Source organism: Talpa europaea (assembly GCF_964194135.1).
Source record: "Talpa europaea genome assembly, chromosome: 13".
Classification (NCBI taxonomy): Eukaryota; Metazoa; Chordata; class Mammalia; order Eulipotyphla; family Talpidae; genus Talpa; species Talpa europaea.
Genome location: NC_140080.1, coordinates 50,058,212 through 50,076,869, shown reverse-complemented (window position 1 = coordinate 50,076,869; position 18,658 = coordinate 50,058,212).

The following is an 18,658-nucleotide window of genomic DNA, read 5'->3' as shown; positions in this document are numbered from 1 at the left end:
TAGGGTGGGGGTGATGCAGGCGATATGACATTTCTTAGCGACTTATGATAACTGAACTTTTAATCTAGTCACAGAAATGAAATCTTGGCCATAAGGTGATCTTATCTGTGGAAAACTAAGTGAAAAATAATACTCATTAAATGTAAGCCATCATTGTTGCTTAACTTTATTATTATTTAAAATCAGTGTCATGTTAACTATTGAGACACTTAAAAAGGCAGTAGTTATTATTCAGTAGTCACATTATTAAAATTGCCTTGTTCAGGATGCTATTTGAATCAAGATGGTACATGTTAGTTTCTAACACTTAAGGGAAAAAAATAAAACTGATGAACTATGGTGCTGTCTTAACTAAGCCATGTGTGCTTAACAGCAGATTAAGAATCATGAAGCCATCTTTGCTCCTATTTTTCTAGGCTGCTAACTGAATAGTACTCTGTTGCCTAAGCCTCATAATCTCATCAGTTTTTGAATGTTTTGGGTCTGAATTAAATAGTTGAGAGCAAATGTATTAGGAACCCCACAGAACTCTCATTCATGGAAAAAAAGAACAAGACTTTTTTTTGTCAAAAATAAAGAAGCAGGCTGACTCCTCACCATCTCTTTCTGCCTGTCAGAGTGTTTGCCATTTGCTATTCAGTGTTGGTTCTTGGGGGGCGGACCCTCGACAGGGCCTGGGCCCCACCCTGTGACTGGGTGCAGGAGAAAGCCCTTGATGCTGACCCTCCTGCATCAGGTCACCAGCCAGCGGCAGACAGCAGCAGGGTGGTGGCAGGGGTGGTGAGTGGCTGCTGAGAAACCATCCTGGGGTGGTGGGGATGCAGGCCTCTCATGAGCCAATGTGCCATGCCCCCAGAGCACCATCCACCATCCCACTGGACTTTGCTTACAAAACACAAATCCAAAGATAAAATTATTTAGAAATTCAAGGTGACCCCAAGAGTAATTGCCTGCCCTGTAAGCTGCACTGCACCAGCCAAAGGTCTCAGCCAAGCCCTGATGTGTATGTCTGGGAAACAGGGGTTTCTGGTCAAGTATAAAATGGCCCCTCCTGACATGCAGTTCTTACCCCGCACCTGGGAGGCCCTTTCACTCCTACTTGGACGTTTTGCCATCCTAGGGGTCTTTACCCTATGCCATGGCAATCATGGTTCTGGGTCCATCATAGGAGGGTGAAGATGGATCCTGATCATCCAGACATCAACATGGCTGTTAGCTGCGGAAGCCTCTGACCTCTATTTCAATGAAAATAAACAGAAATAACACTTTTCATACCAATATTGATCCTTTCTCATAATACAATTTTCCTGATTTATATGAAGCTAAGAGATGACCTGGGGGCTGAGGAGAGAATACGATTCTGAGGAGTAGAAAGGAGGTTTGAGGAAATCTAGACTCTTTGAGATTTTAGAACTTTATTTTTGAAACTCTTTCACACAGGTAGGTACTAATAAACACTAATGTCAATCCATAATCATGCTTTTATTTTTGTTATTGAAGGCCTTTCCTTGCTTCTTGTTTATAGATAAGATTTAATGAAGTAGCATTGTTTTGCATCCTTGTTAATATTTTGCCAGTATAGGATTTCTCCCCTCCAGTGTGGTCACCATATCTCTCCCACCACCAAAGCAGCCACAGTCCTCCACCACAGTACACTGGGCTCTCCCCCTGCTTCACAGGCCCTGCTTGCCCTCTCTGGATGCCTTAGATCTATGGTCAGAATTTAAGGGTTGGTTTTGATATTTGTCTTTGTTTGGCTTTTTTATAATCCACATACAAGTGACACCATCCAGTATTTATCTTTATCCTTCTGGTTATTTTTGCTTAGCATAATCTCTTCCAGCACTATCCATGTTGCTGGAAATGGCATGAGTTTTTTTTTTAAAGATTTATTTATTCATCCATACAAGAACCAGGGTACAGGCCAGGTGTGCAGGAGGGTGAGAGGATTCACCAGAGACAGAACAGGGAACAGAACAGGCAGACTGATGAAATACACTGCTGAGGGGAGCAGCGGGCAAGACAGGAGCGGTCTGCCACACCATGTGGGTATCTCCCCCACCAGCTGGGATCGACCCTGCAATGCAGAGGCTGTGGACAGCTTCACAGCTCTGCAACTCAACTGCCTCTGCCACCAGGGAGGCCCGGAAATGGCATGAGTTTTTTTTTTATGACTGAATAGTATTCCATTGTGTATATACACCACATCTTCTTGACGTGTTTTTGGACACTTGGGTTGAGAAACCCAGACTCTTACCCATCTATAGGTACAAAAGAAATGCAAAGGAAAAGCTACTGAAAATCAGATGCTTTTTTTAAATCAACAAATCCTTGAGTGCTTTTCTTAGCTGCTGTTGTTCATAGGTTTCTATGTTGTTAATCCCTTGTTTCTCCTTTAGGTTCTCAAGGGCAAGGCATGTTTGGCTTTGTCATGACTGCCTTGGGCTCTCTGAGATGCCCTGTACGTGAGTCTGTGCACCGAAGCTGTCCAAGACCCACATGCTATGGTGGGTGAAAGATGAGAAATAGGAAGAATGACTAGAAAGAAAGAGAGCGAAGAAGGAGTGAGGCCAGGTGGAGCCACTGACCCATATGGGAGACAAGGAGTTGTTTGGGGACAAGTCAGGATTGTGCCGCCGTCTTGCCTCAGCATTCCGTGGGTGAGCTGGGGGCTGGGAAAGTCCTCCTGGAAAGCTCTGCTCAGGCTGCCTTCCTTATGGGCACCCTCCTTGGAGACCTTCCCCATCTCACCTATGGAAAGAGTTTTGAAGACCCACTGCATGCTGTTTTCCACAAGAAAATATTTTTGAAATGTCATGGGCCTTCATTTGTTGTTTATTTCCCTCTTGCCTTTTTGTGGCATCATAATTTAGGTTTATCAAGGAGAGCATCAGCTTGTTCAGGGCTCCAGCGTCAGAATTTTTCCAGCCACCAGGTGGTGCTGCAGAATAAGTCTGGCGCTTGCCCGGTGGAGACAGCAGTACCGGGAGCCTGGTCAGCTCTCAAGGGCAGGGATCCCTCCACATACACCAGCTCCGGAGTTACTACTAATAAAGGATGCAAACAAACTGTCAGATAGGTAAGATAATTTAAATTCAAGCAAGAGGAAATCTGCAGCCTTGGTGTCTTTCTCTCCAAAGCCTGCATGTGTACGTACTCCTAGGCAAGCACTTGGCTATACTTTCCTGCTGTCATTTTCCTAACCCCAAGCCATGACATGAAGATGGTTCTTTATGGGGCTGCTGAAGGTTCTTTTCCAGGCACCTGCAGCACTGTGATGTGTGCGGTATTAATGGTGTTTGGGCCACTCTTTGCACGGCCCTGCTCCTCTTGGTGCTGGTCATTTTGCTTTTCTGGCTTCTGTGAAGTGCATGCTAGTGGTATTCACTGAGGGTTGGGGTACTGCCCCTTGTTGGGAACCAAGCCAGATTTGAGAATACCCTTCTTCTCTACCTTCTAAACACTTACCGAAACCCAGCTGAACAATGGCACCGTAACTTTAGGTCCTTGCTGCCCAATGCAATACCCATGTGTAGCTGTGAAAGTGTAAATGAACTAGTATTAAATGAAAAGATAAATGAACTAAAAGTGAAACAAAAATAGATTTTAAACTGTAAGATCAAATCAGTGGCTGCCAGAAGGTGGAGGGGAGTGGGTCAACTGGGTAAAAGGGGTCAATTGTGTGATGAATAAAATAATTGGAATTTTAGTGGTGAATTTAATGCAGCACAAATAGCTGTTGATTTATAATAATGATGCACAGATGAAATTTATGTAATGGAATTGGAATTACTTCAATTACCAAGAGAAAAGAAAAGAAAGAAACACCCCCTTCCCCTGCAGAGAACACAGGGGTTCAGTTACAAAGGAAGCATCAGGCATAGTGGCTGGAGAGCAGGGAAGCAGGGACACCCTTCAAGGAAATAATGTGGGGTGGGTTTCAAAATATTTATGCAAATACTGCCTGTCCAGGCAGGCTTTCTAGGTGCTTGATCAAATCAAGACAATACACGAACTATCAGGAAAATGAGAGAGCAAGAGAGTGAGTGAGTGAGAAAGTCTTAAATAAGATTAACATCTCCCATCAGAAGATAGGCGCCCTTTGAGGAATGGAGGGCCCATCCCATTCTTTTCCCATCTTAGCTGTTTGTTTCTTAAATCTTTCCAGGATGGAGCATTTCCCAGGGTGTGTTATATAGGCCATTATTTTCATGAGAAGCTCCTTGATAAAACAATTTCAACAAACAGCACAAAATTTTTAGGAAACGAATATTTTCTGGAACTTCACTATAGTGCACTAGAATATATGAGAACTTCTAGGGGAGAAAATAGGTGTCTATTATATATCTACACATTTCCCCAAAGCTGAATTGCTAATGATCTGTCATGGAAACCCACCCATGTGCTGCAGACAGGGTCCCTCAAAGACACAGATGTGATACCCTAAGTTATGTGCAGGTGTTCAGCTCAGCTCAAACCTATGAAGGCAACTCTGATATTTCTGAGCGCCCCCCGCAAGACGACAACACTGAGCTCCTGACTTGGAAGAAAATTTTCCCCAACAGACTTTCCCAAAACACTCCCCTTCAATTATTTTGAACTGAGGTCAAGTGAGGCTTTTCAGGCTGACAAGACAATGTTTATTCCTCCCCTCACTACTAGAAGCATGAGAATCGGGGGATTCTTACTCAATATTGGGGTTTTTACCAGAAATAAACTTTCTATCAGAGAAAGCTATCTATATGGCCGGGCCAATATGTAATCACAGAGCATCTGGCCGTTGTCATATAAGCCCCCCTTCTCCTTGTCAGAGAAGAGACCCCTCTCCTCTCCCCTTGAAGGCCCAGGCCCCTATCCCATCCCTTAGCTCAGGATGAGCACCCTCATGTGGCCCTACTGTCTTTCTGGAACTTCACTTTAGTGCACTAGAATATATGAGAACTTCTAGGGGAGAATGCACATTTATGTATTTTCTCAATACATACATAATTAAATTTGTTCTTTAATCTGATGTTAATTTGATTGCTCCACCAGCCTGAGAAGAATCTAGAGGGCTAGGGGGAAGTTTCCTCTCCGCTCCTACACCAGCCTGAGAGAGGCCTTTGGAACAAGGTTTACTTGAATGAGGAAGAGCCATTTTATAACCTCATAATCCAAGTGAGAAAAGGTGTTTTTGCATTTGGTCAATGCAAAAACAATATAGCACTTTGCAAACAGAAATGTCTTCATTCATTTTTAAAAGTCTAACAGTCTTGAGGCGTAGGAAGGATGTTTTGCAATTATAGAAAGAGACTTCATAAAAGTGAAGCAATTTGCCCTGGATGTTAAATCTTGTGCTTCTAAATCCTTGGCACTTTCCTTTACCAAACTGTTATACAGGGATGGCATTTATTTTCATGCTTATTTGACTCACTTATTCTCATTCTCTCTCTAGATTTAAATATCTATTTCTGTTGCTGTAGTTAAAAGCACAGGCTTCAGAACAAATAACTAAGGATTAGATTCCAGAATGATCACTAATATTGCTGTGTGGTATTGGAAAAGTTCCTAACCCTCACTGGTTTCTCAAGTTCTTAACCCTCTCAATTTTCTCACTGGTATTAATTCCTACTTTGGATAGCTGTTGTAAGGCTACCTTAAAGTAGAAGATGGTATGGCACTGTCCAAAATTCAAGGAGCTTAAAAGCCCAAAAGGAAATGAGATTGATCACCCTCCACACTCAGCACAATGCACTGGTTCCCAGTGACTCAGGCCCACTCTGCTGGAGTCGAAACTCAGCCTCACTGGGCAATTAACTCAACCCCTCTGGGCCTCTGTTTCCTCATCTGTAATCAGGGCTTAAATGGTTCCCCACCCATCTAAGAGCTGGGAGGGCTGAGGGAGGTGACATGCACACACCACTAACACAGATGCCTGACACATTTCTGTGACTCGAAGGATAGGTGTGAGGGGGCACTTTGGGGAAGGACAGTGGAACTTGAATCCCACCATGTCATTTTCATATCACTGGTGAGACAAAGCTTGGACGCCGGTTTGGCAGTTACAGTAGAGCAGGATTCAGAAGGCTGACAAGACGTTCAAACTGCCCTTTTAGTTTCAAATTTCAAATTCTGAATCTCCAAAGAAAAACATCTGGTGTCTACCCCAAAAGAGAGTGGCAACAGTGAAAATCTGATGTCTAACTCTGTGTTGGCTCAGCAAGTCCATCCTCTGTCCAGGAATCTTAATTTTGTCTCTTGGACCCAGATTGGTGTTCCCTGGGTTTGCGCCAAACACCTGCGTGTGTGGATGCCCTCCAATGGGCCTGGTCTGGGCTGCGGAGAGTGATCGCATTTCCACAGACACAGAATCTGGTCAGGGTCACTTCTCGGCGGGGGAGGTGGTATCCACGCTCCTTTCCAAAGGGACTCCGTCACCCTCCTGCTCTCTCCCACTTCTCTTCCAGGCCTTTCTCCAGGGAGGAGGGCTCTTCCAAACTCTGCTTTTTCTCTTTGTGAGCACATTTCCAGTGGATAAAAAGACCTGTTTTTCTGATGATTACTGAATTAGTCTCCAGGCCCCATTTCTTCTGCCCTATCGCAAGGATGTGCTCCAGTTCAGTGCCCTGTCAGTGTCCAAGAACTTTTCCTAATTTCCTCCTCTTTCCACATCCAGTCCATTAGCAAGTCCTGTCAAGTCCATCTCCAAAATACATCCATCTCACAATCAAAAAGGTGACCTATGTCATGGAAAATATTCATGAACCATATATTAGATAAGCGGTTGATGTCCAAAATATTAAGAACTCATACAACTTGTCAACAAAAAGTAAGCACTCTGATTTAAAAATGGACGTAGGAACTACATTTTTCAAAAAAGAACCTATAAATTGCCAACAGGTACATGTAAATGTGCTCAACATAAATAACTACGAGGTACATGCAATTCAAAATCACAATGAGACCACTTCATCCTTCTTAGAATGACTATAATAAAAAAGACAAGAAACAGGACCTCCCTGGTGGTGCAAAGGTTAACATCGCAGTGCTATCAAGCTATTGCCAGCTACTGTGGCATGAATTTGATCCACATCCAGGGAGATGACCCACATGGTGCAGCAGACCTCTCCTGTCTCACCCACTGTGTATTCAGTAGATCCTCCTGTTGTGCTCCCCACTCTGTTTCTGGTGAATCCTCTCATGCCCCACACTACTGTTCTGTACTGCAGTTCTTGTATACATAAATAAATAAAAATAAATATTAAAAAAAAGACAATTACCAAGTGTTGCAGAGGATGTGGAGAAAAGGTAATCCTTGTGCACTGTTGGTGAGAATGTGAGACAGTGAAAGGGAATGTAAGAGAAAGATAAATACCGTGTGATAGCACTTACATACAGAATCTCAAAAACCAAACTCATATACAGAGAGTAGAATGGTAGTTACCAAAGGTGGGGCTCTGGGGAAACTCGGGAGATGTTATTTAAGGACACAAACTGGCAACCGGTAGGTAAATAAGTTTCGCAACTCTAATGCACTCTACAGTGATTATAGGATAATCACTGCATAGAAGCCATATTATAAATGTCAAAATTGCTGAGAAAGTAGATCTTAATTGTTTTCATTTCACAAAAGTAGTGATAATTATGTGTTATGATACAAGTACGTTAGCTAATGGCCAGGGAAGTAATCATATTGCAATATATGTATGTATCAAATCGGCATATTGTATGCATTAAACTTCACAATGGTAAGTATGTCAATGATATCTCAATAAAACAAAACAAATGACAAAAAAAATCAACCCCAAATGCAACCATCTCACTCTTGAGAGTTGATTGTTTAATGCCTGTTCCCAATTTTGTCATCAATAACTTAATCTTAAACTTGGTAGCTTGAACTATTTACAAAAGCTAAGATATGGAAACAAACTAAATGCCCCCAAATAGATGAATGCATCAAGAACATGTATAATATACACAGTGGACTACTACTCAACAATCAAAAAGGATAAACTCATGCCATTTGCAGCAACATGGAGGGAGCTACAAGGGATTATGTTCAGTGAAATGAGAAGGAAAAAGAAAATTATAAGATGTTTTTACTTATAGGAGGACTATAGGGAAACTGAGCAAAGGCTCAAAAAAAAAAAAAGACAAAACTTTAAACAAACTACAGATCTGAGGCATATAGCAGGGGAGGGATGGGGCCAAAACAGGGGAGGGAAGAACACAGGGGATTATGGTGACAGTTCATGGGTGATGTGGTGGTGGGAGATTTATGGGGACTATACCTGAGGAGAGAAATCCAATATAGTACAAAATTGAACAATGATGTAAGAAAGTAAAAATGTTTAATAAAAACAACAACAACAAAGTTGGTAGCTTGAAATCAGGCATGGTGGGGGCATTTCTGTATAAGCAATAACAAAAGGTTACTGATCAAAGCTCTTTTTTTTTCTTCAATGAATTGTTAAACATTTGTCAGCACTCCATGGGGTGGCTACCGTCTTCCATCGGTACAAATGCGAAGACCTCCTGGCTTCCCACTCCAATTCACTTTCTATGCCATAGCAAAAACAGGGTCCTAGAAATAGAAGTGGAAGATTTTATAGTCTCAGTTTGCATTGGAAAAAATTCAGCCTCTCCATGTGATTTACCAGAACAGCTATGTATCCTGCCTTATTTTGTACCTACTGCTTTGAGAAATCAAGTCCAATGGGATCTGGGTGAGGATAGGTATAAAGGAAAAGCCTCAGTTTCCTTCCTTCTCTGTTCTTCCCTCCTATGTGTTCTTCCCCATGAGGATCCTTTACTTCTTATACGAAACACTCACACTTAACACTTCATTTCTTGTACTTCTGATACCAGATGTGTTGAGATTTTCCCACATCAAATTCTCTCTGATACCAGCAGCATGTCCTACAATTTACCTCAGGATTAGCACTTCTGCCTGGAGACAGCATCAGAACCCATGGGTTAAGAGCTCAGCCCCACGAGATATTCCCTTCCTTGGTTCAGTACCACTTGTGATAGATTCCCAGCTTGTGCACAACCTCTGTCTGATCTGGTGATAAAGTGGAGGTTCCCAAGACTCCTTCTCAGGTTTACTTAATTTGCTAGAGGTGCTCCCGCACTTCAGGGAAACACTTTTATTTATTAAAGGATATATTTATTTATTAAAGCATGCAGATTAACAGTCAGGTGAAGAGGCCTGTGGGAAGGGTGCAGAGTTTGCCTGTCCTCTCCAGGTGCACCTCTTCCTGTGCATCAACCTGGAAGCTCCTCCAAACCTAGTAAGCTTGTGATTTTAAGGAGCTTCCACTTATTGGCATGACCAATTATTAACTCCATTTCCTCCTTCCTGGAGGCTGGGGGACTGAAAACTTCAAGCTTCTAATCATGGCATGGTCTTTCTGGTGATAACTCCCCACCCAGGAGGCTAGTGAGTTGCTACCTCATTAGAGCAAAAGATGCTACTATTGTTTAGGGAATAAAAGAGATTTTAGGGATTCTGTGCCAAGGATTGGGGGCAGAGGCCAAGGTAAATTTGCTGTAGGTTCATTACATGAACCTGTGATGTGAGAGTGGACATCACTCCCAGGGAGTAGTGCTGGTATTTTTTATATTCTATATAAGGTGCGTGAATCATCAGTCAGGTGAACAAAACAATCTAGATCAGTGCTAACTGATAAAACATATATGAGTCAATATAATTTTTATTATTCTAATAGTCACAACTAGAAGTAAAAAGAAACAGCTGAAATTGGTGTTAATAGAATGTCTTCTTTCTTTTGTCCAGTATGTGCTTCTCCAGATAGAACTGCTTCCAATGGGTTCTGAGGTATATCTTTGTTCACACGTGCACTCCCAAGCTGCATGTTTATCTTGGCTTGTGTTCAGGCCCTTTTCTTGTGGCATCCGGGAGCCACCCAGGATCTCCCCTAGTGGTGAAGAGGCCCAGAGCTGACAAGAGTCTGAATCTCACCCCCAACATCCCAAGCAAGGGCAATGCTGGGAAAGAGGTGGAATGAAGTAGCCATTTTATTTTTTTTGAAACAATTAAAAGGCAGTAAGTAATGTGGCCTTGCTCCTTGTCTGCAAGTTGTTGTGGACAGCAGTGGGCCAGATGGGCAGCAGGCCTTCGCTCCCACCCCCTCAAGTGGGACTTAGGGCAGAGGGAGCTCCCAAAACCAGCAGCAGGCCTCTGCTGCATCCTGCCCCTGCCCCTCCCAAAAAAAAAACAGGTTGCCTGACTGTGGGTCCTCACCTGTGTGCTTAAAGGGGACTTACAATTCAGGAACACACAAAAGGTTAACAAAGGCTTATTTACACAGGAAGGGGAATGAGGAAATGTACAACTCAGGGAGAAAAGAGGGAGATAAATTCTTAAATGTGTCCTACCCATTGCGCCAACCTGGAATCCCAAAAGTCCTGCAGAGACCAAACCTACCTGGCTGGGAGCACAAGCCAAGTGAGTGCTCACCCCCACTAAGATGTCTGGTTTTATTTACAAACAGAGAAAATGGCTGCTTAACTCCACCCTTAGGTCCTCACAACTTCCCTTTGAGGATCCTGGGATTTGTAGTTCCCAGTGTCTTGATGGAGTGGGGGTGGAGTCCACAAAGCCTGTATGGAATTCGCTCAGGACATCCTTCCCCCCTAACAGAAGGACTTGGTAAGACTTTGCCTACTGGGTGCACAGACCCTGGCCCTAGATGCAGCAGACCTTGCTGCGTCCTGCCAGCTCCACTTTGCACATTCACAGTAACTGTTACACGGCCCCAACCCCAAAGACTGGGTCCTTTTGTTGGGGAGAAAGGATGCCCTGAACAAACTCTACAAACACAGGTTTTATGGACTCTACCCCCACTCCAGACCAAAGAGGTCCAAGACACCAAAAACTACAAATCCCATACTGTGATCACCTCGAAGGGAGGATTGCTGGGAACTGAAAGTGGAGTTAAGCAGCCAGGGTTGGCATATAACCAGACATGTGGACCTTGGGGGTCTCTTGGCTCTTGGTTTTCACTGGCTCTCAGCATGCTATTGGGGTTACAGCTCAGTGGAACTGGTAGGAAGCATCCACCACTTTATCTCCCTCTCTTTCTCTCTGAGTTATTCATGTCTCCATTTCCCGCTTTTTTGTAAATAAACCCTTTATTAACTTTTTGTGTGTGCCTGTGGTTGAGTCATATTATAAGTCACTTTTAAGCACATAGTGAGGACCCACAGTCAGGCCAACCCATTTCATATGGGGGTTGTCCTGTAACACTTTGTCTTCTAGGGAAAGAATCACCTACAGCTATCTGGTTGTAGATGAATCAGGTAAGGCATTATTAGACTCAGATGTGAGGGAGCCAGCCTGGGAAAGGAGACTATAACCTGTCTTCTTTTTTTTTTTTTTTTTTTTTTTAACAGAAATGTTTCCTTTTATTTTTTTTTTTTTTAAAGATTTATTTATTTATTTATACAAGCACTGGGTACAGTCAGAAGCGCGGGAGGGTGAGAGAATTCACCAGAGCCAGAGCGGGGAGCAGAACAGGCAGAGTGACGAAGTACACTGCTGAGGGGAGCAGCGGGCGGCAGGAGAGGTCTGCGCGCCATGTGGGACCCTCGTTCGGCAGCCAGGGATTGAACCGGCGCCGCAGAGGCCGCAGGCAGCTTCGCAGCCCAGCGCGCAACCGCTGCGCCACCGGGGAGGCCCTAACCTGTCTTCTTGAAGGGCATCAGGAGGTGGGGCGGAGGAACACAGCAGTGGGTTCTGAGAAGAGTTGTATAACAAGCTATAGGGTAAAGTAAAAAGTATCAGGCTTTTCTGCCCTCCTGCCATTAGGATAGATGAGGGAATCCTGTGGTCCCGAATGCATGCCTGATGGCGGGCACCTGGAGTAGGGTGTGGGCATAGGTGGATGGGATTCACCTGGGCTAAGACTGGGCTTTTAAGGGCGGCTGTTGCATCAGACAACACCACACTGACAAACGGGAGTCATGGAGCAGGCTGCACAATGTAGGATGCTGCTGAAGAGCAAGATCCTGGCCCTTTTATTGACACATGGTATTGGTTGTAAGGGGGAGGAGCAAAAGGAGATTAAGGGGAAGGCGATTAAAGAAAGGGAAAGGGTGTAGAAGATTAGGGATTGTGAGTCTGCCCTCCAGGCACTTATCTACTTGATGACACACCCTAATCCCCCAGCCATGGTTCTAATCTTATCAGCAAGGCATTCCACTGATCAGCTTCTGGGGTCCCTTGTCATACATCTGTCCTCAGCAGCCCCAGGCGTTCCCTGTAATACCTCATGATATATAAGTCAGGAGTACATGTTAAGCATCAGTCCCCAGTGCCACCCCCCACCCCCTCACTGGCATTCCGGAAATACCTTGTGATGCATAATCTTCCCATCTTGATCCAGCTTTGTGCTCTTTTGATTTGAAGATCTGAAGGGTTGGGCTCCTGTATCTAACTGGCCAGGCCATTTTAACCTTGTTTAGGTGACACAATGGTGGCCAAATAGGCTACCTAGGAGTAGCAGACCCACAGGTGGCATCACAGGGACACCAGCAGAAGCAGAATGAGGAACAGAGGAGAAGCAAAGAAGCAGAAGCAGAAGAACCAGAGAATGCCAGAGAACGCCAGCCAGAGTGAAGACTTGCTGGGGGCTGGGACCCTGCCAGCCTCCCGGCCCCCCAGCATCCTTACCTTCCATGTACCCAGTAAATCCCAAAAAAGCCTGAAAATCCACTGAGGGCTCCAGGACTCCTCCTTTACCTGGTCTGCTGGATCAGAAAACCTGCTCCGTGGCCATTCCTGCCCCTACAATTGCCATAGTAGGCAGGATGATCCATGCAGGCAGGTATTGGGGCCCTCCAAAGACCTGGAGGAACTAAGGAGTAACAGACTGTGTTTGCCCGTGATGGCACTGGAGGCAACAGGGCAGCACAGGAGATGGACAAGGTCCAGGAGCATCGGGATGAGACCTCGCCTGCAGGAGACACCCGAGAGGACCAGCCCAAAACTACCGAGGCAGCAGAATCTTTGAGGAAAAAAAGAGGACCACAATTCAGAGCTCACCAGTGCTGACATAAGGAAGACGCCTATGGACTTGGTACTAATGGACTTGGACTGACAATCCCGCTAGAAGGTGGAGGACCTTGGCAGGTTATGTTTTTTGGGAATCTGGGGGTGGCCAGTGGGCCTCAGTGGCCAAAAGCAGCCTGTGTACTGCCCAGCAGCCAGGCAGAGGAAAAAAGACAATTTTGAGAAGGCAAAAGCTGGTGCTAAATTGAGAAATCTTGAGTGGCTGATAAGCAGCCTAAATATGCTAAAGACCAGTGAGTCTCTTAAAATCACCTGTGGGTGATGCCCTGCTCATTCTTGAGTGAGGGTAAGGAGCTGAAAACCCATCCTTGGGGAATGGGTAGGGAACGTGGCTTGGGGTGGAGCCCAAGCCAAAAAGGGGACCCAAGAGAGGCCGCATGTAGAGTTTGGATCCCCGACCCATGTGCTTGTGCAATGGGTTGGCCTGAGTGCAGGGGTCAGCATGTCGTATTTATGGCTATGAAAGCCGAGTGTTGGAGTGACCGCAGACAGAAATCCCTGAGGATTGGGTGATTACCCCCAAAGAGTAAAGAATCCCCAATCCAAGAGTGAGTGCATCCTGGGAGTGGATGCGGTGTGTGCTTGTAGCCGAGACTACAGCCAGAGAAGGCCAGGAAGACAGTGGATACCGTGAGTGGTTCCCCTCCCTCGTATGAGCAGTGCCTTTGGCAGCATATTTGGTGGATCATCTGCTGGTGCCAATATTTGTCTTTTGCCACTAGGTTGGTGCCCTGCCTGGACTTATTTGTGTTCTGTTGTATTTTACTTTTGTGGGTCATGGCTGCAGTGTTCATATTTGCCAAGAGAAACATATATGATTTGTATAGACTGTCTGGCAGAAAACCCTGAGGTGGTGTGTAGGGGCAGGAAGACCACTGAGCAGGTTTTCTGATCCAGCAGACCGGGTAAAGGAGGAGTCAGAGTCCTCAGTGGCTTTTGCAGGTCTTTTATTTAGATTTACCGGACATATGGCAGGCTGGGGTGCCGGGAGGCTGGCAGTCCTCCCAGCCCCCAGCAAATCCTCACTCTATCTGGGCCCTCTGGCGTTCTCTTTGCTTCTCTTCTTCTTCTCTTGGCTTCTGTTCATTCTTGGCTTCTGCTGGCATCCTCATGACGCCGCCCTTATAAACTCTGTCTCTCAGCCCAGGTGTACCCACTCCAGGTGCCCGCCATCAGGCATGCATTCAGGACCACAGGGTTTCCTCATCTATCCTAATGGTGGGAGGGCAGAAAAACCTGATACTTTTTCCTTGCCCTATAGTCCACCCCCTCAGGGTATTCTGCCATACAATCTACACAAGTCACATACATTTCTCTTGGCGATAGAACACTGCAGCCATGGTCCACCAAAACAAATAATATACATCACAATAGAACAGCAAAATACATAAAATACAACAGAACACAAATAATTCTAGGCAGGGCACCAACCTAGTGGCAAAAGACAAATATTGGCACCAGCAGATGATCCACCAAATCTGCTGCCGAAGGCACTGCTCATTCAAGGGAGGGGAACCACTCACGGCATCTACACACCAGGAGCCGTCAGGCTTCCTGGCATTCTCTGGCTGTAGTCTCAGCCAGAAGCCACACACAGCATCCACCCCCAGGATGCACTGACTCTGGAATTGGCGATTCTATTCTGTTGGGGGTAATCGCCAACCCTCAGGGTTTCTGTCTGCAGTCGCTCCAACACTCGGCCTTCATAGCCACCAATGCGACTCGCAGACCCCTGCACTCAGGCCAACCCACTGCACAAGCACATGGGTCGGGGATCCTTGGATACAAACTCTACATTCAGCTTGGGCTCCACCCCAAGCCATGTTCCCCACCCATCCCCCAAGGACGGGTTCCTTAGCTCCTCACCCTCACTTGAGAACGAGCAGGACATCACCCACAGGTGATTTTACAAGACCCACTGGTCTTCAGCATACTCAGGCTGCTTAACAGGTGCTCAGGGCTTCCCAAACTTAGCACCAGCTTTTGCCTTCTCAAAATTGGCTTTTCTCCTCTGCCTAGCTGCTGGGCACACACACGCTGCTTTTGGCCATCAAGGTCCACTGGCCACCCCCAGATTCCCATCTCCTGGGGTTTACAAACAATAGCATCTTCCCCCAGGGTCCGAAAAACTTAACCTGCCAAGGTTCCTCCACCTTTTGGCGGGATTGTCAGTGCAAGTTCATCAGTGCAAGTCCATTAGGCCTCTCCCTGCATCAGCACTGGCGAGCTCCGAATCGTGGTCTTATCTTCCCTGGGGATTCTTGCTGCCTCAGGGGTCTTTGGCTGGTCCTCTCGAGTGTCTCTGTAAAGGGCAGGAATGAACACGGAGCAGGTTTTCTGATCCCATGCAGACCGGGTAAAGGAGGAGTCAGAGTTCTCAGTGGTTTTTTGCAGGTCTTTTATTGGGGTTCAGTGGGTACGTGGCAGGCAGGGGCGCTGGGGGGCCAGGAGGCTGGCAGTCCTCCCAGCCCCCAGCAAATCCTCACTCTATCTAGGCTCTCTGGCGTTCTCTGCTTCTGCTTTGGGCTTCTTCTCTTTCAGCTTCTACTGGTATCCCCGTGACACTGCGCTTAAAAGCAGTCTTAGCGCAGGTGTACCCACTTCAGGTGCCCGCCATCAGGCATGCATTCGGGATCACAGGGTTCCCTCATCTATCCTGATGGCAGGAGGGCAGAAAAGCCTGATTTTTTACCTTACCCTACAGTCTCCTCCTCCAGCTGAGGTCTGGTCCCGCAGCTCCCAGACTTGTCCATCTCCTGTGCCACCATGATACATCCAGTGTTGTCACAGGCAGTCTGCTAGTCCTTAGTCCCTCCAGGTCCCAGAAGGCTCCATACCCATCTGCATGGATCATCTTGCCGACTTACGCCCATTGTAGGGGCAGGAAAACCACAGAGCAGGTTTTCCGGTCCAGCAGACCGGTTAAAGGAGTCAGAGTCCTCAGTGGCTTTTGCAGGTCTTTTATTTAGATTTACCGGGCATATGGCAGGCAGGGGTGCTGGGGGGCCGGGTGGCTGGCAGTCCTCCCAGCCCCCAGCAAAGCTTCACTCTATCTGGGCTCTCTGGCGTTTTCTCTGCTTCTCTTCTTCTCTCGGTTTCTGTTCATTTTTGGCTTCTGCTGGCATCCCCATGACACCGCCCTTATAAACTCAGTCTCTCAGCCCAGGTGTACCCACTTTTACTGTAAGGAAAATGTATCAGGCTTTTCTGCCCTCCCACCATTAGGATAGATGAAGGAACCCTGTGGTCCTGAATGCATGCCTGATGGCGGGCACCTGATGGCGGGCACCTGAAGTAGGGTGTGGGCATAAGTGGATGGGATTCACCTGGGCTGAGACTGGGCTTTTAAGGGTGGCATCATGAGGGGCACCAGCAGAAGCAGAACAAGAAGCAGAGGAGAAGCAGAGAAGCAAAAGCAACAGAGAACCCAGACAGAGTGAAGACTTGCTGAGGGCTGGGAGTATCCCAGTATCCCTACCTGCCATGTACACAGTAAATCCCAATAAAAGCCTGAAAAGCCACTGAGGGCTCCAGGACTCCTCCTTCACCCAGTTTGCTGGATCAGAAAACCTGCTCTGTGGCCATTCCCGCCCCTACACAAGCTGACAAGGGGACAGAAGAAAACTCAAATCTGCCTCCCAATCTAGGAAAAAGAAGGAGTTTATGTTAATGTGGGGGTGTGAAGTTGGAAATGAAGGAGTTCAATTTTATCGGCTAATCTGTTTTGGGACAAAGGAATGTGGATTTGGTGGAAGATTGTTGGTTAATTACAAATTGGTCCTTTTGGGGAGAAGTTTTCTTTCAAGTCACTGGATGTTTCATGGTAATGGACTGCCCCCCACAAATGCAGTCTGGGATATCCCTTCTGTACCCCTCCAAACTCCCAATTCCCCATGGGTGGTTCCTTAACTACAGCCAGCTTGGATTCAGCTCAAGGTTAGCTGCTTCTGTGCCTGGTCAGGTTGTATCATTTGCAAATAAAGTGCATCTGTGAAAATAAGTTTCAAATGGTGAATTTGGTAAGTTTTTTTCTTTTGTGTTTTAGGGTCTGAGAGTAATTTAGCTATTTAACCTCAGTTTCAGCCTCTCCCAGGTACACAGGAAGGATACATGTTACTGTGTGTGTTTTTTTTTTTTTTAAGATTTTTTTTTTAAGATTTATTTATTTTTATATAAGAACTGGGGTACAGGCCAGATGTACAGGAGGGTGAGAGGATTCACCAGAGACAGAGCGGGGAACAGAACAGGCAGACTGAAGAAATACACTGCTGAGGGGAGTAGCGGGTGATACAGGAGAGGTCTACTTCGCCATGTGGGATTTTTGCCAGCTGGCTGGGATCAAACCCGCTCTGCAGAGGCTGCGAATAGCTTCACAGTGCATCGCTCAACCGCCTGTGCCACCAGGGAGGCCCAGTATACATGTTACTTTTCAGTATTTTTTCTCATTAATCTATCTAATGCTTGCTTGATTATTTGCGAACCTAGAAGAAAGGGGACTATAGGATGATTTTTTTTTAATGTTCTCACATTATCAAATCTTAATTATAATAATTTTCATCATGGTTATTATAGACATAGCTGCTATGTATTGAGAACTATTTAGGAACTAAACAAAGTACTGAAAGTCAGCCTGCTGCTAGGTGGATATTAATTTTCATGAATTGGTCCCAAGTGAGGTCTCTTGTTCCAATGTCCACTATCTCTCTTAACACTATACTTTGGAGGCCTCCTTGGTTGCTTTAGGGTTATGTATCAGTGCTATGGCCACTGTGGCCTGAGTTTGATCCCTGGCCAGGGAGCTAATCCATATGGCGCAGCAAACCTGTCCTGTCTCTCCTGCTGCTCCCTTTTGCAGTATATTTCATTAGATTCGCCTGTTCTGCTCCCCACTCTGTCTCTGGTGAATCCTTTTACTCCTGAAACTGTGGCCTATATGCCAGTTCTTTTAGGCATAAATAAATAAAAATAATATCTTTAAACAACAAAACACTATACCTTATGTTTTGATCAAACTCTTGGCTTTCCCCACCTCTGTTCACTCTTTTTCTGTGCATTTTATTTGGACCCCTGTTTGCTTCCCATCTACTTCCATACATGCAAATCCCCCTGACTTAAAGGGATAGTTCAAGTGGTACCTCTCCAGGCGCCCTCCCTGCAATTCTTCCTCTTGTGCACCCCACATGCCCTCCCTGGGCATGCTTTTATTTCACCTCCAATAACTGGAAATTAGGCTGGAGAGAAGGTGGACACACAGAAATGGAGACCAATTGTCTTTTAGTTTTGTCTTGATTGTGCCAGTCTCTAGGTATCTGTATTATCTTCCTTCCTAAATTATAACCCCCTATATAATCTAGAAAATTTTTGAATAAAATCACCTTGGATACCCAGTTAAATGTGAACAAAGGAGTGTGCGCAGGTGCTTTGAAGTTCTTAGGTGTGGAGGTCAAAACTAGAAAGGAGTGCTTCCAATGTACCTTACACTATATCTATACTTTTTTTTGAAAGTGGTGTGAGCACTGATATTCATGAGTCAGATAATGGAAGAAATTAATCCTTTAAACAAATCTTTAATAAAGAGAAGAA